This window comes from Lygodium microphyllum, chromosome 19 (assembly GCF_053477565.2).
Source record: "Lygodium microphyllum isolate KBCC chromosome 19, Lygodium_microphyllum_v1.1.10, whole genome shotgun sequence".
NCBI lineage: Eukaryota > Viridiplantae > Streptophyta > Polypodiopsida > Schizaeales > Lygodiaceae > Lygodium > Lygodium microphyllum.
In genome coordinates, this window is record NC_141153.1 from 63,315,684 (window position 1) to 63,341,487 (window position 25,804).

The window sequence follows — 25,804 nt, forward strand, 5'->3', positions numbered from 1 at the left end:
TAGAGGGTACCATGGTGAGGTTGGGATTCCCCTAGGTTTGGATTCGCGGGGTCTTTGCCCTTTATAGATCGGCCACCAGTAGGGTTCTCACAGGCGGAAGGCGAGGGAAGGAGTTTCTGTTGGAGAGATCGGCTCGATAGGGCTGCCCCTTGGTCCCATACATGTTTCTACTCTTTGCAGAGGCGATGTCTCACTTCTTGAGGTCACGTGGGAATGGATTACAAGGCCTTCAACTTCCAGTGAGAGATGAAACTAAGTTGTTAGACTCAGAGTACGCAGATGATATGGCACTCTACATAGAGGACGATGAGTTGATGCTAGAGAGAGTGAGGCTGGCTCTTGACGTGTTCTGTTCTGCAGCGGGAGCGAAAATCAACTGGCAAAAGCCGGTTGCTTTTCTCACAGACCCAGACTCTAGCACGGAGTGGGGTGTCCACCTAGGATTTAGATGGGTGAGTAGAGGGCAGACCGTCTGGTACATAGGGTTCCAGGTGGGACTCGACATCACTCTTGCCCAACAGTTTCTTTATGTCCTTGATTCTATTCGGAGGAAACTGACCTACTGGAGCATTGCTTGCCTCTCACTAGTCGGCCGAGCCCTGGTGGTTAACCAGGTCCTCCTAGCAACGACCTGGTACATCACCTCGTGTTGGTGCTTCTCCTCATCATGTGTAGTGCAGCTTCGCTTCCTAGTGCGGAATTTCCTTTGGTCAGGGTTAGATGGCTCCGGGGATTCCAGTGCCAAGGTGGTGTGGGCGACCATCATACGGCATCGGTCAGAGGGAGGGCTTGGGATCATTGACCCAGAGTATCAGAGTATTGCCCTCTTGGGCAAGCTAATTGTCCGTAACCTCACACCAGGTGGGTAGACGTGAAAGGTCTTATTGTTAGATAGTCATTTCCTGGACAGTCGTACGGCAGAGGACACGTCAGCAGTCGGATAGTTTACTTTTACTGTTTGCGCAGGCAGCGTACAGGTGCCACGTGACACAGCAGGTACAGGCGCCACTTTTTATGGGCAGTTGGACAGATTTTGCACTTTTTGAGGTGCAGTGGGCTGCATTTAATGCAGCCGACATGCTGTTGGTGATTGCTCTTTTCCTGGCTATAAATAGCCAGCCCCTGGTGCACACTTCTATTCATTCACTTCAGATTCTGGTCTTGAGATCTGTTGGCTGAGATAGATTGTGCTCGGGCTGACAGAGATCGAGGTCATCAAGTTGGAGACACGCGCAAATATTTCCTCTGCCCCCGTGTATTTTTCTGCACTCTTATACAGCATACTACATTGCAGATTTTCTGTGTTTGCACTGTCTCCTTTTCTCTCTCTCTCTTCTCTCTGTGTTCACTCTCTCTCAGTCTTTGTCCTATGCTTCCGCATCACTACACTCTGACATGGTATCAAAGCAGAGAAGATGGACTGACTGAGGGCTGAACCTATCTGAAGAGGAGATTTCAGCGTGACACAAGGCTGCGTTTCCAGGATTCGAGGGCGAGCCTCCCGGAGGGCTGTGCATCGGATCAAGGTTGAAGCGAGCGTGGGCGTGTGGAAAAGGAGTCCAATTGGTGAATTTGCTGTAGGTTATTGCTTCTTGAAGGGGAGGAAGGCTGCGTTTGAGGCCTTCCATTGCAAATTTTACCTTTTCATTGCCTCCGACGAGTGAAGAAGGTTTGGGTAGTGGAGGAATCAGCCCTAGAAGGCTACATTTATACAGTCAGAGTGGGCTGACTTTGCGTTTGTGCAGGCATTGCATGTGAACATGTCTACAGAGACTGATTTGGAGTTCTAGGCGATCATGGAGAGGAAGGTGCCTGTCCTACTAGCTCTTCCATCGGATCAGAAGCTTGATGGTCACAATTACCGTATCTGGCGGGTGATGATGTTGGCCATTTTGGAGTCTTATGATTTGGCGGAACTGGTGATGGAGGAGATTAACAGGCCCTTGGTGAGTGATGAGTCCAAGCTCTCTTCCAATGCTCGTGCGGAGTTGACCAAGGCCCAATCTCATTGGGACAAACTGAATGCCAGGATTCGATCTTTTCTGTTTCTGTCTTGTACTACAGCCGTGATTGCTCACATCGAGCACTTGACGGTAGCTCGAGAGATATGACTGGAGCTCGATCAGATGTACAACCGGATGACCTTGATGAAGAGGGTTTCTTTGGAGGTGCAAATGCGGACCTTGTTTGTGAATAAGTCTTCTTCGCTTCGGGAACATATCAACAAGCTTCGGCAGCTTCAGATGCAGGTTCAAAATGTGGGGAAGCCTATTTTCTCTGAAGACATGGCGATTACTTTACTATCCTAGTTGCCGCCACAATTTGGTACCTTTTATTCCGCTCTTATTGCATCAGGGCGGGAGTCGACTCTTCGGTGGGAAGAGTTGGTTCCTATGGTCTTGGACCAAGAGGAACAATTGAAGGGATAGAATGCTTTCAAATCGGAGGCATTGGTTGGTCAAGTCTCTCAAATGAAGGGGAAGGACCAAAAGGAGGAGGACAACAAAACCAAGAAGGACAAGGAGAAGAAATCGACTTGCCATATTTGTGGCAAGACCAGTCATTGGAAGAAGGATTGCTCCAACAAAGACAAGAAGGACACCAAGAAGAAGGAGACGAAGGATTTTGGAGCGGTGGGTGCACCCTCATCAGCTCTTTTTTTGCATTTAGTGGTCATTAAGGACCCTACATCAACGACTTCAGATGCTGCGATGACAGCTCCCTAGGCTCGAGAGTGGATTGTGGACAGTGGTGCTTCACGGCACATGACTCCTTCTTCTATTGGTGTTGCCCACTTGCGACTTTCGCGTGGGCAGATTCTCATTGGAGACAGCTCTTCTATGTCTATTGCTGTGCGGGGTGAGATGTAGCTTATTCCAGATAGATGTGGTGGTACCCACACTTCTGAGGTGTTGCACGTGCCAGACTTGGGGTATCATTTACTTTCGGTCCATAAGATTTGTGCTCTTGGCCTCTTGGTGGAGTTTGATAGTGATACTGTTTGAGTCCTTGATCGTGGATCGAGGAAGGTTCTCTCTGCAGGGTATGAGGAGAATGGCATCTACAAATTGAAGTCTTCTATAGCTCTTACTTTTCTTCTTATCTCTCAAACACGGTCTGAGCTATGGCATGCTCGGTTTGGCCACCTGAACTACGAGTACCTTCAAAAGGCGTCGTGAGGGTCGTTTATTCGAGGCTTGCCAGACATAGTGGTGAGCCATCAGCCATGTGTCTCCTGCCATCGTGGGAAATTGCATCGGGATGCGATTCCCAACATAGCTTCTAGATGGTCTACTTCACCCATGGAGCTTGTATCTACAGATCTTTGTGGCCCGATGAGGACCGAGTCCTTGCAGGGGAGCTTGTACTTCATGTTGATCGTAGATGACTACAACAGGATGACATGGGCCTATTTCTTGACTTTGAAGTTGAAGGCTTTCTCTCTCACTTCAAGGATTGGCTTCTTTTTTAGGAGAACTGATCTGGCCGGTGATTGAAGACCTTGCGTTCAGACAAGGGAGGTGAATTTATGTCTAATGAGTTTGCCTGTTTTTGTGCAGATAGGGGCATTCACTAGAAGTTTGCTAACACCAACACTCCCCAAGAGAATGACATTTTGGAGCGGAAGAACTGAAGTGTGATCGAGATGGTGCGCACCATGATGGAGCACTGATAGACACCTCAGTTTCTGTGGGCCGAGGCAGTGGCTACCGCAATTCACATCCTCAATCAATCTTCCACTTCGGCTGTTGCCCGGATGACACCTTTTGAGGCTTACTTTGGGACGAATCCTGATGTCTCTTATTTCAGGATCTTTGGGTGTGACGCCTATGTGCACATCCCGAAGACACAACGTAACAAGTTCGAGGTGGCTTCTCGACGACAGGCTTTTGTTGGCTACAGCTCCCAGTCCCAAGGTTATCGTCTGTTTGATCCCGTCAAGTGGGATGTCTACACGAGCCGAGATGTGCGGTTCATGGAAGTTCCGGCCACAGAGGGGGGTGAGGAGCACCCTATCCTTGGAGATCCAAGGGAGAGTTGGGCTCGCGAGACAGTTCCTTTGGAGTCAGAGCTTCTTGATGGAGATTCTTCTTCTGATTTAGAATCTTCACTTTCCCCGGCCACCCTCGAGGAGCTTCCACCAGTGGGGATGTACCTGAGTCTTCAGCAGATGGAGAGCGACGGTGAAAGGTTTGTCCTCCTTCTCGTTGGGCCCGTGACACATTGCGATTCAAGGATCGAGGGGGTCCCTGAGGAGTGAGAACCGTAGGATGGACCGCGGAGGTTACGAAGGAATGAGGCACATTCTATGGAGCTTGTTTGCTCTAACTATTGTTTGATGACCCGTGTTATGTAGGATCGTGAGCCCACTTCAGTGAAGGAGGCTTTGCAGTCTGATCATTGGCGGAAGGCTATGGAAGCCGAGTTGGAGGCTATTGAGAGGAATGGCACTTGGTCTCTTGTGCCTCGTCCCTCTCACAAGAAGGTGATTGGTGTCAAGTCAGGCATTGACTTCCATGATACTTTTTCCCCCACTGCTCGTATGGTGACTATTTGCGCTGTTCTTGCCTTGGTTGGCCATAGGAGATGGCCTGTCTATCAGTTGGATGTGAAGTCGGCCTTTCTCAATGGTGACTTGCAGGAGGAGATTTATGTTGAGCAGCCTCTTGGCTTTGGATCCTCAGATGGGAAAGTTTACAGGTTGAAGAAGGCCTTGTATGGCCTCAAGCAGGCTGCGCGTGCATGGAACGAGAAGATTAACTCGTTTCTTCAGTCGAAGTTGGGATATCGACACTCCCAAGGCCATTCTGCAGCTTTATGTCCACACTTTCGAGATTGGTTGTGTGTTGTTTGTGTTGTATGTTGATGATTTGATTCTGATAGGGGATTATGCACAGAAGGTCCGAGCGACTAAGACAGATTTACATTAGATGTTTGAGATGACGGATTTGGGGCTTCTTCATTTCTTCTTGGGTCACGAGATTTATCAGTGTTAGAGGGGGATTTTCATCTCTCAGCAGGGATACATACAGGAGATCTTGGTGACTTTTGAGATGGAGACTTGTCAGACCATTTCTACTCCTATGGATCCGAATTGGAAGGCCACTTCACATTCAGATTCTCCCGTGATGGATGCTTCTCGCTATTGTCAGTTGATTGGGTCCTTGATTTGGCTTCTCAACACTCGTGTTGATCTTTGTTTTACTGTGGGTCTTTTGGCAGGGTTCATGAGTGAACCCAAATAGGTGCATTGGCAGGCTGCCCTGAGGATTCTTCAGTATTTGAGGGGGACCTCTGACTTCGGGATTTCTTATCCAACAGGGCCAAATGCTTCCACTCTTGTTCTTATAGGTTGGAGTGACTCGGATTGGGCTGGCGATGTGGACCACCGGCAGTCTACTACAGGCTATTGTTTTACCTTGGGTACATGTGTTATCTCTTGGAGTAGCAAGAAGCAGCCCACGGTAGCCCTTTCTTCTATTGAGGTGGAGTATCGGGCTGTGTCTTCCATCACATGTGAGGTTGTGTGGCTTCAGAGATTGTTGGAGGAGCTTGGTTGCCTCGAGACTCGTCCTACTCTTTTGCAGTGCGACAATGAGAGTTGCATTGCCTTGGTGCGGAATCCTATATTCCATGCTTGGACGAAGTACATTGAGATTCAATATCACTTCATTCGGGAGAAGCTTCTAGATTGGACCATTGATGTGGAGTATTGTAAGACGGAGGATAATCTTGCCGATTTGTTTACGAAGGCCCTTCCCTAGGCTCTTCGTCGGCAGCATTCCAGATCCCATAGTCTTTTGACCCGTCCAGGATCTGAAGGGGGGTGTTAGACAATCATTTCTTGGACAGTCGTACGGGAGAGGACACGTCAGCAGTCGGATAGTTTATTGTCTGCGCAGGCAGCGTACAGGTGCCACGTGGCACAGCAGGTACATGCGCTACTTTTTATGGGCAGTCGGACAGATTTTGCACTTTTTGAGGTACAGTTGGCTGCATTTAATGCAGCCGACCTGCTGCTGGTGATTGCTCTTTTCCTGGCTATAAATAGCCAGCCCTTGGTGCACACTTCTATTCATTCACTTCAGATTTTGGTCTTGAGATCTATTGGCTGAGACAGACCGTGCTCGGGTTGACAGAATTTGAGGTCATCAAGTCGGAGATACACACAGATATTTCCTCTGTCCCCATGTATTGTTCTGCACTCTTATATAGCATACTACACTGCAGATTTTCAGCGTTTACACTGGCTTCTTTTCTCTCTCTCTCTCTTCTCTCTGTGTTCACTCTCTCTCAGTCTTTGTCCTACGCTTTTGCATCATTGCACTCTGACACTTATTGCAGGTGGGCCTTCAGGACTTTAGACCGAGGCTTGGCGGTGAGTGGAGGCCGTCCCTGAGATGGATTTTCACGTCAGCCTAGATCAGCCTCCCGAGATCACCTTTCCTACACAGCTTACTCCACGTGTGGCAGGGCCTCCATAAGGCCCTAATCTAGAGCCCCCCAGGCTGCTAGGAGGAGATAGACCATCAGCCGGTGATTTAGAACCCCCAGGTCAAAGATCAGATAGGGGCACAGATCGGCGAGCGCCCCCACATCCAGTGGGCTGGTTGGGAGGCTGGCCTGGCTCGTACCATCAAGACATGGCGGGAGTTGTATAGGTTGGCGGACGAGGAGGTGCTGTAGCAAGTATCAGGGTGCAGGAGAGGAGTGGAGTTGAGGATAAGGGAGATTGATACAGCAATACCTTTGGAGTGGCTTGCTCCCTCGAGACGAGAGCCGATAGAGGCCGGGGAGGTATGGGCAGCTAGGGTTTCACCAGAGGCATTCCCCTACAGGTAGTAGGCAGAGTGGGCGGCATTTTCCGGGGGACTTTCTTTGCCGTTCAGAAGGGGGGGCGTCTGGCCCTTGGCAGAGGGCAACAAGATGAGAGGATAGCTGCCCTTTCGTAGAGGAGGGTTCGGGTGGTGGACCTTCAGGAGAAGACATGGCGACTGGACCCCTATGTTTTTCGGAAGGAGCTCAGGGAGTGGCGTTTTTGGATTTGGGAGGGCAGACCACTTGATGAGCTGGAGTGGGATCCAGGAGAGTGGCTATGGCTGGCCACTGCAGTTGCCAAGAAGGCACCCAGGTTCTTGGAGTACAGTGCCAGGATTGGCAGACACATACTGATGCAGGAGGATATGGATTGGGCACCATCACATAGCAGGCACTGGGCAGAGCACACCATCACAGAGTCTTTCTGACAGACCTTCTGGTGCCGCCTATGGGATAGCTGGAGGCCGAGGAGGGTGTCGTATTTCTTATGGCTGGTGGCACATGGAGGCTTGGCAGTGGGAACTTGGCTTGCCCAAATGTAGGAGGAGGGAGGTTGTAAGCACTGCACACAACAGCCTTTGGAAACCCCAAAGCATTGCCTTTGGTCATGTGAGGAGACGCAGCTCGTGTGGAGAGGAGCATGCCGCATCCTTTGCTGTATAACACCCAGCCTTGGATGTAGGAGCTTTCTGTTGGCAGGTAGTTAGCCAGGGCCGTTACCTTCTGTATGAGGCCGGGATGCAAGACACAATATTCATTATCGAGGCAGGGTCGTGCGCAATGGTTGGTTTGGAGGCTCTACCCATCCGCCAAGTACTGGAGCCCACGGCAGACCGCTCAAAGATATGGGAGATCATAGGGAGTCTTATTGGATGGCATATTTGGAAGGCGCAGTGAAGAAAATCAGTCATTTACTACTGCTGCCTTGTCTCAACAACCTGTAGATGTTGTCATCTATTGTTGATTGGTCTTCTCTTGCCCTTGGCTGCCTCAAAAGGTTCTCCAATGGCTGCAAATAAGACCAGCAACATCTCCTCCCTTTCTCTTGCAGGCTGAATACACTAAAAATGCCTCTCTCTAGCCTCTAAAGACGTTTTTCAGTCTTGCATGGGCATTTTTGAGAAGTGGCAGCCTTTCCAAATGGTTTTTCCAGTCTTATCCATAATTAAATATTAATTTTCAGTCTTTAAATACTGAAAATTAATCTAATAATTATTTCGGTTTCCTGAAAAATAATCTAACTGGCCAATAATTAAATTGGGTAGGCAACTTCTATTCCTGAGTGTCTCTGTGCTATCTTTGACCATCGGGCTGGTGTTAGGTACCATTAAACGCCACTTCTCTAGTGTTACCAACTGACACTTATGGCCATATGAATGACCTAGGCCAACAACTGGCACCAGCTACCACCAAGTACTTGTATGGCATAACTTATAGTAACTTTTGTCTTCGACATTCTGCGATTTCCTTAGGTCCCGAGTTCGTAAATTTACTCTAATCCGAGTTACACCTGACATGTGCAACATTTACTTAACCATGTGATTAAAAATTAATCCATATGTTAAGTGAGGTTTCAAAAATACAGATCCTCATGACAGCATGTATAGCTCGCTCTCCTATCAACATGTTGCAAGAATGACTCTTGATGAAGAGTCCTCAACAAAGATGGCTTGCTTGTTGATAAAGACAATTGGGGTATTGAGTCTCATAAGGCCATGAATTTAGAGGAGATGGGAGCCCAAGTTTGGAACATGTAGGGTTGAAACTGTTAGCCTGCCTATTTTAGGGTTTGTCAGTCTGTCATCTCTTGGTTGTGAGCTCCTGTTAGAGTTTGATGGAGACGTAGGAGCTGTGATAATTTGGCATGCTTTTCCCACGCTTTCTTATGTTTTCTAGTCATTTTGCTACTCCTAGTACATGGTGTCTGCCACAGGTTGCCATGGCAACATTCATACAGTCACATTGGCATCCATACAGCTGCATTAGCATTTCTCTAGTCGGGCTGTATTTATCGCAGGAGGTTGACATTTATTGGCAAGTAGGCCAGATTTGGAGCTTTTCAACTATTTATAGCTGCCCCTCTCCACTTGACCGATCATTCTCTTTTGCAGGTTTTAGGAGCACACTTCCTCTCCGGCATTCTCCTCTGTCTGTTGTGCTGCTGCCATCATCATTCTCAGCTTGATCTGGTGCCCTCTTTGACTCCTCGGGCTGTGTGCAGGGACTGATCAGTCCACACTGTTGTATTCAGCATTCATCTTCAATTAGTGCAGTTTTCTTTCTTCCTTTTCATGATGTCTCTCTCTTCCTTTCTCTTTGTGTTCATGTTCTTTTGTTGCTCACTCTCACATGGTATCAAAGACAAATGAGAGGACACAAAGGTGATTGGAGCTGAAGCAACCCTTCTAGGCTGAAAAAACAGCAAATGCAAATTGGTTTTTGCAAGCAACTGCTTCTTCCCCCTAGGCGGACCATGTACACCAATTCCATCATATTTTGTAGCTGATTTCCATTGTTTGAAGGGTTGTCTATAGCAAATGCATGTTTTTTGGTATTTCGAAGGTCAAGAAGAAGCCTTATCACTAGTTTGCAGGCTTTGATGATTTAAAGGATGAGTGTTCTTATCATTCTTCTGAAAGGTGGTGAGATTATCGTGGTGATTCTCGCAAAGATTGAGAAGAATAGAGCTCACCAAGTCTGTTTGTATGGTAGCTCTCTCCTTCCCTGTCTCTCCATGTTTCCCAAAAGACACGTCACCAGTCTTAAGATGCCTCCTATGGCACCCCCAGTGCAAGTGTCTGTACTTCCTTTGCCCGAAGAGGACCACTGGGGTGGTTCTAACCATTCATTGTGGTCATGTAAGGTGGAATGCATTCTTGACACCTTCGACCTTTGGGCATTTGTTTCCCATCTTGTACCTTGTTCCATGGAGAATCCCAACGTGGGATCAACCATGGATCGTGCTGCCCTATGGGATTGGTTCAACTCTCGAGCTAGATATTTTCTTTTTATGTGCCCTTGTACCATCAAAAGTCATTTGTCCATCATATATCCTTTTGGATGCTTAGTGTCTATGATTTTCCTTCCATGAAGGACCACATCAATAGATTGGAGGACATAAGAGATGAGCTTGCATCTCTTGGACGGACTATATCTTCTGATGACATTGCTATGATTCTCTTGACTCAATTGCCATCTCCAAAGTTCGATGTATTCTATATTAGTCTTATGACTTTGAAAACCTGAGATACAACTTTTTTGGGAGGACCTTGCCTTGCTAGTCTTGGAGCATGACGAGAGGCTTTTACAACAAGTTCGGGGGAAGAGAAGGAGAAGGGAAGCCCCAGACCAAGAAATGAGAGGATAAGAAAGATGATTCCAAGGATTCCAAGAAGCCACCTAAGTGCCCCCATTGTGGAAAGGGTCCTCATCCAGAGAAGAAGTGCTAGCAGAAGTACCCCGATTTGAAGCCCAAGGAGGGATCCTAGGATTTCTATGATACATCGGCTACCATTGAGTTTGTCTTCGTACACTTGTTCGAGGTGGAGGATACAACTCTTGCTTCTTCTTCTTCTGAGAAGCCTTAGCTAGTGGATAGTGGGGTCTCTTTTCACATGATTTACCACTAAGATTAGCTTTAGGACATGAGATCTAGGGGGGGTTGTGTCACCATTGGTGACAACTCTTTAATCTATTTATTACAGTCTTACATAGCTAGGTACACAATTGTATTTCTTTTGCATCACCTACAAATGTACATTGCATACCATGTGTGTATTCCATACATGCCTTACAAATGTATATCACATCAAAATGTGAATTCCATGTATTCCATACATGTGAATAACCTTGCAAATGTATAACTTTAGAGCTTAGGTGCAAACCATACTTTGTGCATATTGACTCATAGTGATCGGGACACTGAATAGTGATCCCAATGATAGAAATACAATTAGCATATAGCACATTGGATGCAAACCAAGTACATTTGAGATCCACTACATAACTGAGTTGTGCATTACTAGGGGAGTGGAGATGCAATCTCCCCATTGAGCATTACGCAATACTCTTGACCCTCTATGCTTTGCTAAGCATGAAAGAGCCCAATCCAAAAGTGGCTCTAACTAAAACACATCAAGGTGAAGTGTATCATTGAGATTTAGGTGTGTGTGGGAAGCGAGTGAATGTCTTCTCTAACGGGAATGCTCTACAAAAGGTGGATCTCATTAGTGTGATGGCTTGTCAACTTGTTAGGAAAAAGGTTGAGTATTGACTTACCTATGGTCTGTGTCTTAGATCATGGCTTAGCATATTTTTAGGGACCATAGTGAGATTATAACCCTTGCCTCTCACTCTCTTTGAACCAAGTGCGGAGGTTAGCCTACTTCTAGTCTTGATTGAAGTGATATTTCTTCGTTAGATGCTAGAATGACGTTAGGAGATCCAAAGTATGTTTAAGCGCAGTGCGTATGTCTACGTATCTCCACCTCAAGGATGCCACCTGCTGTACACCTCGAAGTATGCTGCAATCTCCCCGATCTCAGCCCTGAAATCTGCAATTGCCAAGATTAGAACAATGTGCTGGAGAGCTGCTATATATAGCAGAAAAGAAATGCCAAATAATGACCAGGTCTCGGCTGCAGCCGATTGATGCAAAATTGTCTAACCTGAACCTGTCCAACTGCAGACTGCCACATGGCATCTAACCTGGCAGCGATGACATGGCATCTGCACCTGATCTGACCCTGACAGAACTATCAAACTGCTCCACACACTATAACACTCTCGAATGGCTGCCGGGCTGGAAAATACATATGTACACAGCCTAACTGAGGAAAATGCATGTCTAGGGGATGACAATCTCTAACACTTTGGTGGTGGCACTAGTTTCCATGCAATGGTGGGTCAAGGACCCTGTACAAGAATGTATGGCACACCTCCTTATGATATGCAGCAACCAAAGCATAGCATGCAAGGCCCAATGTATCCAAGTATGGCTGATAATATGCATAACCCCATGTATAGCAATGTCGGCATGATGTTAGAGCATAAAGGGACAAGTTTGGCAATGCACATATACAGCCCACTATGTTTGGGACTAATGGTATTAATAGTGGTCATGCAAATGTTGCATATACTACTGGTCATGAGGAAAAATGCAGCTAGTAATACCTACATGAGGGAAATGCAACTATTAATGCATTCAAGGTATGGGAAAATGTATTTTGGTATGGCTGGTAGTATGCAAATTCCCATGCACAATCACATTGCAATAGTCCAAAATATGTAAACAAGAATGTTTTCTAATGCATCTGGTGCTCCTAACATGTTAGGTACACATGAGGAGCCCATCAACTAGATGCAAAGTTGCATATTAGAAAAAATGAAATCGCAACAATGTGAAAGTATAAAGCATCGCAATGCTTAAGAGAGAAAAAGGCCTAGAACCTAGTGGAGGTTTTGAGGCAAGTAAAGCTAGAGGTAAAGTTTCCATACTTTTTCGTGAAGCTTTAACATTATTTCAACTATGATAGAATACAGCTGGATGGAGGAGGGTGATCTAGCAAATCATCTTCTTGTTCTTTTGTCTCTTTCTCTCTCTCTTCTCTCTGTGATCATTCTACTCTCTCAGTCTTGGTCCCATGCTTCCGCATCGTTGCACTCTGATACAAAGTACCTTGATTGGCCCATAATCACATGCATGCACTGTGAGCTAAAAATGCATTAGCTTTACTTAAACAACCCCAAAACTTGCTTAATTAATGAATAAACCTAGTTTATTTAAAAGAAATGGGATCCTAGAGAGTTTTTGTGTCCCATAAGCACAAACCCACTTGGGAGGGCCTAAACTTTCTATAAATAAGTATGCTGCCCTCCATTCAGCCATCAATCTCGTTTTTGAAGATTTCAGGTGTTTTAGCTTGTTACCCACATCCCATTCGCGGAGGACATCTCAACTAAAGCTGTCCATTGCTGTCTACATCAGTTGGCGCTTGATTTCCAGCCTTCTTCACGCAGTTTGGAGTTGCTACACAGACTTGCTGCCGTTTTGCCTGCCACGTCATCTGCAGCTTGCATTTGACAGTTTTCTCTCTTCTCTAGCTGTCGCCCAGCTTTTGCAAGTTGTCCAGCTTGCGTTTGATAGATTTTCTCTCTCCTCTACTGTCTCCCAGCATCTGCATCGTGCGTTTGGCTGTTTTCTCTCTCATCAGCCTGTGTTTAATACATATTCTCTCTCCTTACTACCGTCTGCATCAGATTCAGCTTCTCACTGCTGCGTTTGTTGGTGTTTGACATCCGGAGGCTGCCTTGTTGGGATTCGGGATCTGTTCGGAGTACGAAACACTCTCTAGCTCATCACCCCTTCCCTGATCTTTGAGATACAGGAGTTCAAGGTTTAGTATTCATTCACTTCATAGTGTGTTTGTTGCATGAGCATTGTATTTTCGTATTTTCAGCAGTTATATCACTTTAGTTATTTTTTGTGTTCATTGTCTCTTGAGTTACCCTAACCCTAACTGTGTTCTTTCATTAGTTTGTGCTTTGTTGTACGATTGTTATTTGTATTTTTGTGTCAGAGTATTTCTTTACATGTACTGTTGTCCAAAAAGCATTGGATTGGCACTTCCAAGTTGGCCTTGCATATGTGTCAATTACCCCATTGGCATCATTTGCTTATACTCACTACCCACATTTGGAACATTGTGCTATTGTATTGGCTCTTTCTTTCGCGCATCATCTTGTTGTCTCGAAGCTCTTGAAGACGATTTTCTCTTTTTGTCTTTGCTACCCTCCCTTAAGGGTTTCAAAAAGAACATGAATTGAGGAATGTTTGCCAATTGCATAAACATTTCAGCTGCCATTCTTAGCTGATCTTTAAATTGGTCATCAAATTCCTCTTCCTGTTGTTGGTCATTAACTTCAAGAGACCTTGAAGGACCGACATTTTGGTCCAAACCAACATTATCAACTTACTGCCCATGCTCTGTGTCTTGTCCAAGATGAGGCATTGCATTTCCCCCAATACTTTGTGGATTTTTCAGATGAAGAGGCATTATCCTTGCTTGATTCCATATCACTATCTAAAGATATTCTTACTTGGTTCCATCTCACTATCTGAAGACATTCTTGCTTGTAATACTTAGCTGATTACAATTTCAGCATCAGAGCAATGCTTCTTTCTTTCAATATATCTTGTCTCTGTTAGTAGGATTGTGAGCTCGTGTGTGTGTTTGCATATGCATGTTAGGGTTGGGCATATTATAATTATTTTAGGCATTATTGTAGTGATTTATTTGTGGCATTTTTGGCCAATCGAGTAGCATTTAATATTGGCTGTCCAGCTACTGTATTTGATATATGTATTACCTATTTATAGTGAGGCTCCTCTTTCTCCTCCTCCTCAATCATCATCATCATTATTGAGCAAGTGGACTTCTTCTTGGAGAGAGGAGCCAATGCTAGTGCCCACACAACCAGTGACTCACTATTATACGTGATTGTCTTGTGTTTGATAATATAGATTCCATTTTCCGAGTACATCTCAGAGTTCTCTTTCTTTACAGTGTTCTTTTGTTTTCTTTCTTCTCTGTTTTGTGTTTAACAATTTATTTCAGTACTTGTTTATGCTTTCATTGTTGCTCCACTTTTGACATAGTATCAGATTGTAAGATCTAGACACCTGTTTTTGGTTTCTCTGTTGATCTCAGTTTTTTCCTTAATATGCTGATTAGGTGCTAGTCTATTGTTGCTCAACGATCTGCTTATTAATTGAACTTCCTGTGTTTGCTGCATTTAATGCAGCATGAGCCAATGTTACTTCCAACTGGACGTGTGTTTTTAGGTTGTAACCTTGGACTCCATTTGGCGGCTCCTATATTGCTGTTGTTTTTAACCTAGGTTTTTTTGCGTTTTCAGAATTTGACACTTGTCCACAACTGGGCGATATTGTTTGACCGTTTTGTTATAGATTATGATGTTAACAACATTGTTTTTATGATCAGCTTGTGAATACTATGTATGAACTCTAATTTTTGTGTAGTCTTTGTTTCTTGGTTGGTTGTTTTCTCTCTCTATCTACCTTCTATCTTATCTTCTTATCCTCCATATAGCTTCTTCGTTCACTTCTACAGATGATAAGTTACATGAACCTGACTATCTTACATGGAGTGTTTTGATGAAAGCTTGGTTTGTGCAAAAGTAGATCTGGTACATTGTTTGTGGAGCTATTTCTTGTCCTCAATATCTTCATTGCTCGAAGATTTTGATGAGGACAACCATGAGAAAGCTATAGTTGTCAGAGTGCAGCGATGCGGAAGCGTGGGACAAAGACTGAGAGAGAGTGAACAGAGAGAGGAGAGAGAGACAAGGGGGCAGAGGAAATATCTGCGTATGTCTTCGACTTGATGACCTCGATCTCCGTCAGCCCGAGCATAGTCTGTCTCAGCCAACAGATCTTAAGATCAGAATCTAAAATAATAAATGCTAGAGTATGCCTCGAACTGGCTATAAATAGCCAAAAAACAGGAAATTCCTAGCACTAGGTCGGCTGCATTTAATGCAGCCGATTGCAGAAAACTGGCCGATTGCAGCAAACTGTGCCACGTGGCACCCTGTCCGACGAGCTGACATGGCATCCTTTGCAACTGCACTGTGGTCGTATTGCTCTGCCCATGATTGTACAAGGCATGACTCTCTAACACCCCCTCTCAGATCCTGGACAGGGCAGAAGACTGAGGGATCTGGAATGTTGCCAAAGAAGAGCCTGGGGAAGCGCCTTCGTGAACAAATCTGCAAGATTATCCTCCGTCTTGTAGTACTTCACATCAATGGTCCCATCCAGAAGCTTCTCTCGAATGAAGTGATATTGGACCTCAATGTGCTTCGTTCGGGCATGGAATACTGGATTCCGTACCAAGGCAATGGAACTCTCATTGTCGCACCGCAGTAGAGTAGGACGAGTCTGGGGGTAGCCAAGCTCCTTCAACAATCGCCGAAGCTACACTACCTCACATGTGGTGGAAGACACAGTCCGATACTCCACCTCAGTAGAAGAAAGGGCTACCGTGGGCTGCTTCTTGCTACTCTAAGAGATAACACCTGTACCCAAGGTAAAACAGTAGCGTCTAGTAGATCGTCGGTGGTCCACATCGCCAACCCAATCCCAGTCACTCCAACCTGCAAGAATCAGATCTAAAGCATCTGAACTTGCGGGATAAGAAACCCCTAAGTCAGAGGTCCCCCTCAAATACCAAATAATCCTCAGGGTAGCCTGCCAATGCACCTGTTTGGGTTCAGTCATGAACCCTGCCAAAAGACCCACAGCAAAACAAAGATCAACACGAGTATTGAGAAGCCAAGGATCCAGTCAACTGACGGTAGCGTGAAGCATCCATCACGGGAGAATCTGAGTGTGAAGTGGCCTTCAAATTCGGATCCATAGTAGTAATGGGCCGACGAGTCTCCATCTCAAAAGTCACCAAGAGCTCCTGAATGTACCTCTGTTGAGAGATGAAAATCCCCCTCTGGGACTGATAAATCTCATGACCCAAGAAGAAATGAAGAAGCCCTAAATCCGTCATCTCGAATGCCTGATGTAAAGCTGTCTTGGTCTCTTGGACCTTCTATGCATGATCCCATGTCAAAATCAAATCATCAACGTATAACACAAACAACACACGACCAACCTCGGAAGTGTACACATAAAGCTGTGGATTGGCTGTAGAGCGCCAATATCCCAACTTCGACTGAAGAAACGAGTTAATCTTCTCGTTCCATGCACGGGGAGCTTGCTTGAGGCCATACAAGGCTTTCTTCAACCTGTAAAATTTCCCATCCGAGGATCCAAAGCCAGGAGACTACCCAACATAGATCTCCTCATGCAAGTCACCATTTAGAAAGGCCGATTTCACATCTAGTTGATAAACAGGCCATCTCCTATGACCAGCCAAGGCAAGAACAGCTCGAATAGTCACCATACGAGCAATGGGGGCAAAAGTATCATGGAAATCAATGCTTGGGCGCTGAGCAAAATCTTTAGCAACAAGGTGAGCCTTGTGCTTGTCCAAAGAACCATCGCTAAGGTACTTGGTCTTGAAGACCCACTTGACACCAATCACCTTCTTGTGAGAGGAACGAGACACAAGAGACGAAGTGCCATTCCTCTCAATAGCCTCCAACTCGGCTTCCATGGCCTTCTGCCAATGATCAGACTGCAAAGCCCCCTTCACTGAAGTGCTCAATGCCAAGATATCTTATGGCATTTAGTTTGTCCCAATGAGACTGGACCTTGGTCAACTCTGCACGAGCATTGGAAGATAGTTTGGACTCAACCCTCACCAAGGGCCTATTAATCTCCTCCATCACCAGTTCCACCAAATCATAAGACTCCAAAATGGCCAATATCATCACGCGCGAGATACGGTAATTGTCACCATCAAGCTTTTGATCCGATGGAAGAGTTGGTAGGACATGCACATTCCTGTCCATGATCATCGGGAACTCCAAATCAGTCTCTGTAGACATGTTAACCTGCAATACCCGCACAAACGCAAAATCACCCCCTTCTGACTGTGAAAACGCAGCCTTCTAGGGTTGGTTCCTCCGCTGCCCAAATCTTCTTCACCCGCCGGAGGCGATGAAAAGGTAAAATCTGCAATGGAAGGCCTCAAACGTAGCCTTCCTTCCCTTCGAACAGCAATAACCTGCAGAAAATTCACCGATTAGACTCCTTTTCCGCACGCTCACTTTCGCTTTAGCCTTGATCCGTGCGCAGCCCTTTCGCTCACCCTCGAATCCTGGAAATGCAGCTTTGTGTCGTGCTGAAATCTCCTCTTCAGATAGGTTCAACCCTCAATCAGTCCATCTTCACCGCTCTGATACCATGTCAGAGTGCAACGATGCGGAAGCATAGGACAAAGACTGACAGAGAGTGAACACAGAGAGAAGAGAGAGAGAGAGAGAGAGAGAGAGAGAAAAGGAGACAGTGTAAACGCAGAAAATCTGCGGTGTAGTATGCTGTATAAGAGTGTAGAAATACACAAGGGGACAGAGGAAATATCTGCATATGTCTCCGACTTGATGACCTCGATCTCCGTTAGCCCGAGCACAGTCTGTCTCAGCCAACAAATCTTAAGATCAGAATCTAAAATAATGAATGCTAGAGTGTGCCACGGACTGGCTATAAATATCCAAAAAATTTGAAATTCCTAGCACTAGGTCGGCTGCATTTAATGCAGCCGATTGCAAAAAACTGGCCGACTGTAGCAAACTGTGCCACGTGGCACCCTGTCTGACCAGCTGACGTGGCATCCTCTGTGACTACACTCTGGTCGTATTGCTCTGCCCACGGCTGTACAAGGAATGACTCTCTAACAATAGTTACATGGAATTTCGATGATGCTTTGTGCCCATTTTGCTCTCCTTCAATGTATTTCTAAAGTAGTTCTGTTCGTGGTTACCTTGTGCAGGACATCTCTCGAAGTATGGTTGAAGCTTCAGATGTTGTATAAGGCACCTTCCACCATGCGTGCAATGACCCTTTATGGATAGCTTCAGCAGATCAACTTTGAGTCTAAGGATACCATTCAATCATTTTTGCTCCATGTTACACAAGGATAGGACCAGCTTTGACACACGCAATCTGCCCCTTTAGAGGTATATCTTGTGGGAACTATACTCTACAAGCTTCCCTCGGAGTTTGGAGTGGTGAATGCTTTGAGGGTATAGACATGCTCTACACTTGTGAGCTTCACATATATGTCCTTGATGTTGCTTGAGCATGAGGTATTTTTGCGTTTACCGGGGAGGCTTTTGTTTGAATATGGAGGTTCTAGTGGGTCCTTTAGAGATTCAGAGAGGGATAAGAGGAAGAAGAAGTCGAAGACCCAATATTATCAATGTGGCAAGAAGGGCCATTTGTGGAGCGACTGCAAGGAGTTAGCAGCCTCATGAAAAAGAGAGAGAAGAAAAAGTAGGATGTAGACTTCTTCGACGAGTTATCCTCTTCCTTAGACTTTGACTGTAATCCTTCGGCCAAGGCAAAGTCCAATACATGGTCGGAAAGACATGGTTGGAATCCACTTCTTTAGATTGAGAGAAGGGCTTGGTGGCCCCTTCCTTTGCTACTTTCTAGTCCAAGTGATGCGGTCATCTCTCACAACTCTCCAGTGCTAGAGAGAGTGTGTGAGAGGGTGGTGAGATGGGGCAACAAAGCCTTGTCTACGAAGGTATATAGGTGCACAGGTTTCAAAGAGGGATGTCCTTGACACATCAATTAAAATCTACCAAGTCAAAATTTTGAAGCTGGGATTGACATCCAAGTTTATGATGAGTTGGTTCTGTGACAGAGAGTGGGCTTGGCTCCTAGCCTTGTGCTCACATGAGGGGATACTTTGGAAGTCTGGCTTGGAATCCATGGTTACATACATTCAGAGGTATTTTTGACAGGATGGTTTTGTATGCTACTATGAGACATTGCTAACGGACACAGAGACATGTTATGGTTGTTATTGATTTTCAGGAGCTGGTATGATGGTACCTTGAAACTATCCTTCCTTCTTGGATAGAGTGGTAAGTAACATGATTTAACAGTCATTACAATAAGCTTAAAATTCACATAAACTAAAAGTGTACACTTTACTACTTTAACCTTGGACAATAGACAGCTTGTTGGCCCCAAAACTGGTACCCCTTGTGGTATTTCTTTAGCTTTTATTGCAAATAGATAAGAGTACAATTGAGATTTTTTGATCTCTTTCACTAATCTAAGTGCTTTTTATTGTCAAAATTGATCAGTAAGCCTTCGAACCGATTCACCCCTTGGTTTACTTGGGGATTGGTCTTCACCTTGCTCCTTGAAAGACAAATAAAGTCCCAAAACTGATATGGACTGGCTGGTCTCTTGAATCTCCTTGAAATTCTTTAATTTTAGTTATTGGAATTCAAGTCCTAGACCTTCAATTTTGAGCATGCATCCCAAGATGGTTGTCAAATCCTAAATTTTATTGTAAGTTAGGGTCTACAAGAAGGATTTTCCAATATCTTTCCCGTTGTTGACTCAAATGATTGGATTTTGTTGAGATAACATGAGAGATGGCTATAAGATGAGAGAGAATGCTATAGAGAGAAAATTTAGGATTTCATTGCGAGAAAGGTCGAAAAAGTGATGTTGCCTTGTTAAAATAGCCATGGAACCTATCACCTATAACTTAGGACTACTAGAAATGCTACTGTCCCTTATTGTATGTAGTCACTTGCAACATGACCTTAGGTTGCTATCGGTTGCACCCCGAGGGCTTCAAACTGCTGTTACTTGCTATAGGACTGGTCTTTGGTGGCTGTAAATCATATTAATATAATCTTTCTACTCTTTAATAACCTTTTTCTATCTCAGAACGGTTGGAATATACTTCCACCAACCCCCAAAAACGTTTTTTATACTTGCATGGACAAGTTTTGCCAAGTGACAGGCTTCTAATCCCAAATTTTAATATTATTTACTTATTAAATTAACTTTGAAAATAATTTAATAATTATTCTAGTGTCCATAAAAATAATTCCATCCAATAATTAAAAATGCTAGGCTTCTTACACTAGGTGCCACTTAGTATCTATCAAATATAACTTATTGCAACTTTTGCCTTTGGTATCAATTGATATTTTGGGGTCGGTTCCACATGTTGGGTGTAAAGTCTCTTCATCCTTGTGTAAATAGTCTTACGGGTGTGAACACACCCTTATGGTACCTTATACCCTAACATATAAATACATTCTTTTATTCTTTGTGTAACATCACGAACTGGTACACCTATCTTTGCTTTCACTCCCTCTAACTCTCAGCTTTGCTTTGCAGCTCACACCTTGATCTCACACTCCATTGCACACTCTCCCCTTCAAACTCGTATCAGAGCTAGGTTACAGCGCTTGCACTTCCCAAGAGTGTTAATCATAGGACTGACAACAGTCTACAAACATCATTTCACATGTGAGGCAGACCAGGATAGAGTGCAACAGACATAGTTGAGAAGCAATGTGACTAGGCACAGGTCGCGTGCATTCGACCAGCACAGGACTCGTGCATCAGTTGCACCAGCGGGCAACTAGACGAAGTTGAGGAGTAAAAGCGACCAGGTCGACTAAAAGATCAACGGGAGCCAGCGAGCGTGCGACAAGACTAGAAGACCAGCGGGCGCCGACGAGCGCGCAACTAGACCAACGGGCTGACAGAGGGGTGCAATCTGCGTGACTGACGGGCCAAAGGACAGGCGTGAGTCAGGACGTGACTAGCATGTCAACGGACCTCCTCACGTCATTTAAGGTCACAAATTCGTTTTTCTTTAAAAATTCTCCTTAATTTTTCACTTGGCCTGGTTCGCCCACATAAGTACGCAGTTTAGATTTGTTCATATTTATTTCCAAAAATTTGGGGCTTTTCAAATTGAGTGCTATTGATGCAAAATTGAGACATCTGCATAAGAAATTGCAGACATTGTGCACGCTTGAATTGGGGATTTCACCAAATTTATTGAAATTTTACTCATTTGAGTGAAATTTCTCAACATTGGATCTATAAAATTTGGGGGTTTTGCTGTATTGGTGAAATTTTGTTTAGCTGAGTTAGATTGGTTGACATCCGTGCACAATTGGACCTCAGAAATTTGGGGATTTTGCAAGATTTTGTGAAATTTTGCTAATTTTGCCCGTTTAATGCTTTTGGGAACATGCATTAATGCAATCAGGGTAGATCGATCAATGAAATTTTGGGGCTTTTGCTAAAATTAGTGGATTTTGGCAAAGTTGATGTGTGAAATGCATTTTGGGAATATTGTTGAAGCAATATTGTTGCCGTAAGCAAAGTGGTTTGAGCATTTTTATCTCCCGCTTGTGCGTTTTTGGAGAAATTGCAGAGATTTCTTGGTGTTTTGTGTATCAAAAGTTGATACGGGCACATATGTATGCAGTACACATGTTGGACCGCTCCCATTGAATCGATGTATTGATGATTATTCATGTTGCAGGAGTCTTAGTGAGCATTTGCAGATCTTGGATTGTTGCAGATGTATTTTTTGGTGATATTGCTAAAGTGGGAGCTACCTGGCAGTGATGTATGCATTTAATGTATGTTGAAATTGCAGTCATACTACTGAAAGTCAGTCGTTCTACTGTTGTACATGTACTTGGACTAAATCTTGCTATTATCTGTTGAAAAATTAGGCTGAAATCAGCTGAATATTCAGCTCGTTTTTTGCTGTCATAAATTACAGCATTGAATTTCTGGTTTATTGCTGAAAAATGGTGCAAATACTTCTAGCAGTAGTGACACTAAATCCCTCTTTGAAATCAAGAGGTTTGATGGTATTGGCTTTGACTTGTGGAAGGATAGGATGCAAGGCATTTTGTTTCTCAAGGGCTGTGAAGATGCTCTCTTGCAGACTAAGCCTGCAGCTATGCCAGATGTGGATTGGGCTAGACTTAATAAGAAGGCCATTGCATACATTAAGATGGCAGTGTCTGATGATGTACTTACAGACATCAAGCATCTTGATACAGGTTATGCTATATGGAAAAAAGCTTAAGGACACTTATGAAAATACAACTCTTGTGAATCAAGTGCATCTTATGCGTAAACTTGTGAACATGGAGTTGGATGAGTCTAAGCCAACATCTGAGCATTTGAGTGCTTTCACAGGGGTTTTGAGTCAGTTGCACGACTCTGGTTTTGGCAGCTTTTGATGATAAATTGAAAGCTATTTTCTTACTGATGACTTTGCCTAACAGCTAGGAATCTTTGGTTGTCACTTAGCGACAATCATGCAGACTTTTTATGGTGTAAGAGGTTCAATTCTTAATGAAAAAATCAGAAGAAAGTCTAGTGGTGAAAGCAGTGGCTTAGCTTACCATGTGAGAGGCAGGTCTGAAAAGAGGGGTAATGGAGCTAGTAAAGAGAAAAGTAGAAGCGAAAGCAAGGGCAAACAATAGGATGTCACATGCTATCAGTGTGGGTGTAAAGGGCATAAAATGCCCGATTGTTGGTACTTCAAGAAAGAGCAAGAAAGAGAAAGAAACAACAAGGTAAGAAAAAGAAAGATGATGAGAGCTCTTCCTCAAAAGAAGTTGCAACGGCAAATGTTGCATGTAGTGTGGTGATTGAAGAGCTTTCTAACACTGAAGAGATACTTGTTGTAGCCTCATGTAATGATGTAGATATTATGACAGCAGTAGGTGATATGCACATCACCAAAAAGGAGGTAATCAATGCCTTACTTTTAGCTCATGATGGGCTCTCACAATTGTGGATAGTGGACAACAGTGACTCTTTTCATGTTACCCCCTCCTTGGAGTCATTTTTTGAATACAGTGCAGGTTGCCTAAGCAAGGTTTACTTGGGTAATAACTATGCATGTGAGATAGAGGGTGTTGGCACCATTCACTTGGCTCTTGAAAATGGCAAAGAGCTGATTTTGCAGGATATCAGATTTGTACCTAGCATAAAGAAAAGTCTACTATCAGTTGGGCAGCTTAATGCTAAAGGATATTTTACTACCTTTGGTGGTGGATCTCGGAAGGTCCATAAGGGTTCTATGTTGATTGTTAAAGGCAGCAAAAGGGGGACTTTATATTACTCGCATTGTAAAGCATTACCTGGCAAGTTCTTGGCTGTGGCTGAAGTCCATTCACAGATGGAGCTTTGGCTCAAAAGCCTTGGTTATATGAGCTAGAAAGGCTTTCAGGTTCTCTCCTCTGTAGGGAGATTTGATGTAAAAGGCTTTAGTCTTGAATATTATAATGATTGCTTATGTGGAAAACATGTGAAGTCTCCTTATTACTCTGGTGTCATTAAGAAGTCTAATGCTCTTGACTTAGTACACTCTGATGTGTGCACTATGCCTGTTAATTCGTATGGGGGTGCACACTACTTTGTTACTTTCATTGATGATTTCAGTAGAAAGTCATGGGTGTATATACTTAAAAGCATCCAATAATTGCTCTTTGCAAATCGCAAAGCACGTCTATGGCGATCAACTATCTTCTTTTGCTTCTCTTGAGACATTTTCAGAAACATAAAAATATGTAATCACCCTCTCAAATTGCAAAGCATGTGAAGGACGATCAACTGCCTTATTTTACTTCACTTGAGACCTTAACCTTTGCATGGATTGCATCATATTGCTAAATACAAGTCAACACTTTCAATCTATCTTGTGCACCATTGGACGAATAAGATTTCACTCCTTTTTCCCCCTCATCATAATCTTTTGGTGACCCTTTGAGAGTTAAATTATCATACACTAGTTGCTACAAAAAGGGTGATTTACTATATTTGCACCATGACCAACACCAAACAAAGCATTTTATATTGATCAATACTCATTTCTTATATCCCCATAAGTACTATAGGGTGTAGTGGATGCATTACCATACATGCCACTTATGCCCAAATCATCATACCAATGTTGCCATACATGGGGTTATGCATATTACTAGTCATACTAGGATACATTGGACCTTACGTACTAAAGAAGTCAAGGGATGGGTCAAAGAAGTACATTACACTTCAGAACCAATAGCTGAGGAGATGCATGGTAGTGCTCATGGGGTCATAAGCATGAACTAAACTTCAAACTCCACAAGAGATGAGTCACTTGGGAATTGAAACCCTATGTCTTTGCTATGCACATGGATCTATGAGGTACAATGTGGTTGAAGAAGTAGACACTAGCATGATTACAAAGGTGGCTTCAATCTCAATGACTATATCCTCCAAGAGCGCTATTTGAGGGAAAATCCAATCATCTACAGAGAGAATGTTAGTCTAGTCAACCTAAACATAGCTTCATACTTAAACTAATGGTGGGATATGAGGTAGAAGCTTATGAGTAGGGATGATAGCTAAGCTTGTCTTATAGCTTTAGCTTATAGATCCACTTACATGGCAATGCATGTTGAGATACCTTGACCAAAAGGAGTAAGAAAATCAAAGCAAGACATACATGCTCATTTGTTAAGGGCAAAGCATGGAGAAGTGAGAAGTTAGGAAGAGCTTGATGATTTGACTCCAACATAGAATGGATTGTACCAAACATTGACATAGGAGTGAAGTTGTTAAAGTGACAATGTATACCCTAAATCAAAGCTATATTAATGCATTGAAGTGAAGAAATCGTAGGAGACTTACTCTATCAAGAAGCCCTTTGTCATATATTTCAATACATTTGGATATGAGTATTATGTTCATGTTCTTGATGAGAATCTAACCAAGCTAGAATCTAAGAGCAAGAATGGTATCTTTCTTAGGTATAGCCAAGAGTTTAAATAATTTTTATTGCATGAATGTGAGACTAAGAAGATTATTACCACTCATGATGTGGTGTTTGCAGGATAGCCACATGCAATGGAGGAGAAGGGATGCCCCTTGCGATTGACACTTGAAGAAATAACTGACCTTATGTCTACATTAACTGTTGAAGTCTTTATAAAATCAAGAGTAAGAATGTCTGCATGTGATCAAGATATAAAATTATCATGCATGTCTTCCTTACATACTACTTTTAAAAGCACAAGAGCATACTTGCAAGCAAAGGAAACCCTTCATAAAAGTTGTATCTAGGAAATAATGATTTGATTTGGATTGAGTTACTCATACTTTCAAAATTCTTCATTCCATCAAATATGTTAGTTGAACATCCATAAGTCACTAACTAAGATTAGAGTTTCACATAGTATCTTCCATGTTGCGATGACAACAAAACATGTTTTGTGCTAAGTTCACAATCAAGATCAAAAGCTCACATTCTAGTTTTCATTCAAAGATGAAAAGAAAACAAGTCCATGTTAAGAATAGAACTATAATGAAAACAACATAGGTTTCCTAAATCAAGGATCTTCCATGTCAACCTAGATATGAAAAGGAAAGGTGTCTAAATGCTTCATTTTTATATATGTATTTTCAAAGTAAGCTTTATTTTCATTAAATAAAAGTAATTAT

General features: G+C 43.8%; 1 protein-coding gene across 5 annotated transcripts in view; it reads left to right on the forward strand.

The window, feature by feature from the left end:
* LOC148019952 (pentatricopeptide repeat-containing protein At1g06140, mitochondrial-like) overlaps nucleotides 1-25,446 on the forward strand; it is a 53,764-nt gene extending 28,318 nt beyond the window's left edge. For 4 of the 5 annotated variants that reach the window (XM_087700156.1, XM_087700151.1, XM_087700153.1 and 1 more), the window contains one exon: nucleotides 25,197-25,446. The gene's annotated coding sequence lies outside the window, so the exon portion shown is untranslated. The remainder of the gene's footprint in view (nucleotides 1-25,196) is intronic. The other variant, XM_087700152.1, reaches the window with a different exon arrangement.
* The last annotated feature ends 358 nt before the right edge of the window (nucleotides 25,447-25,804 follow it).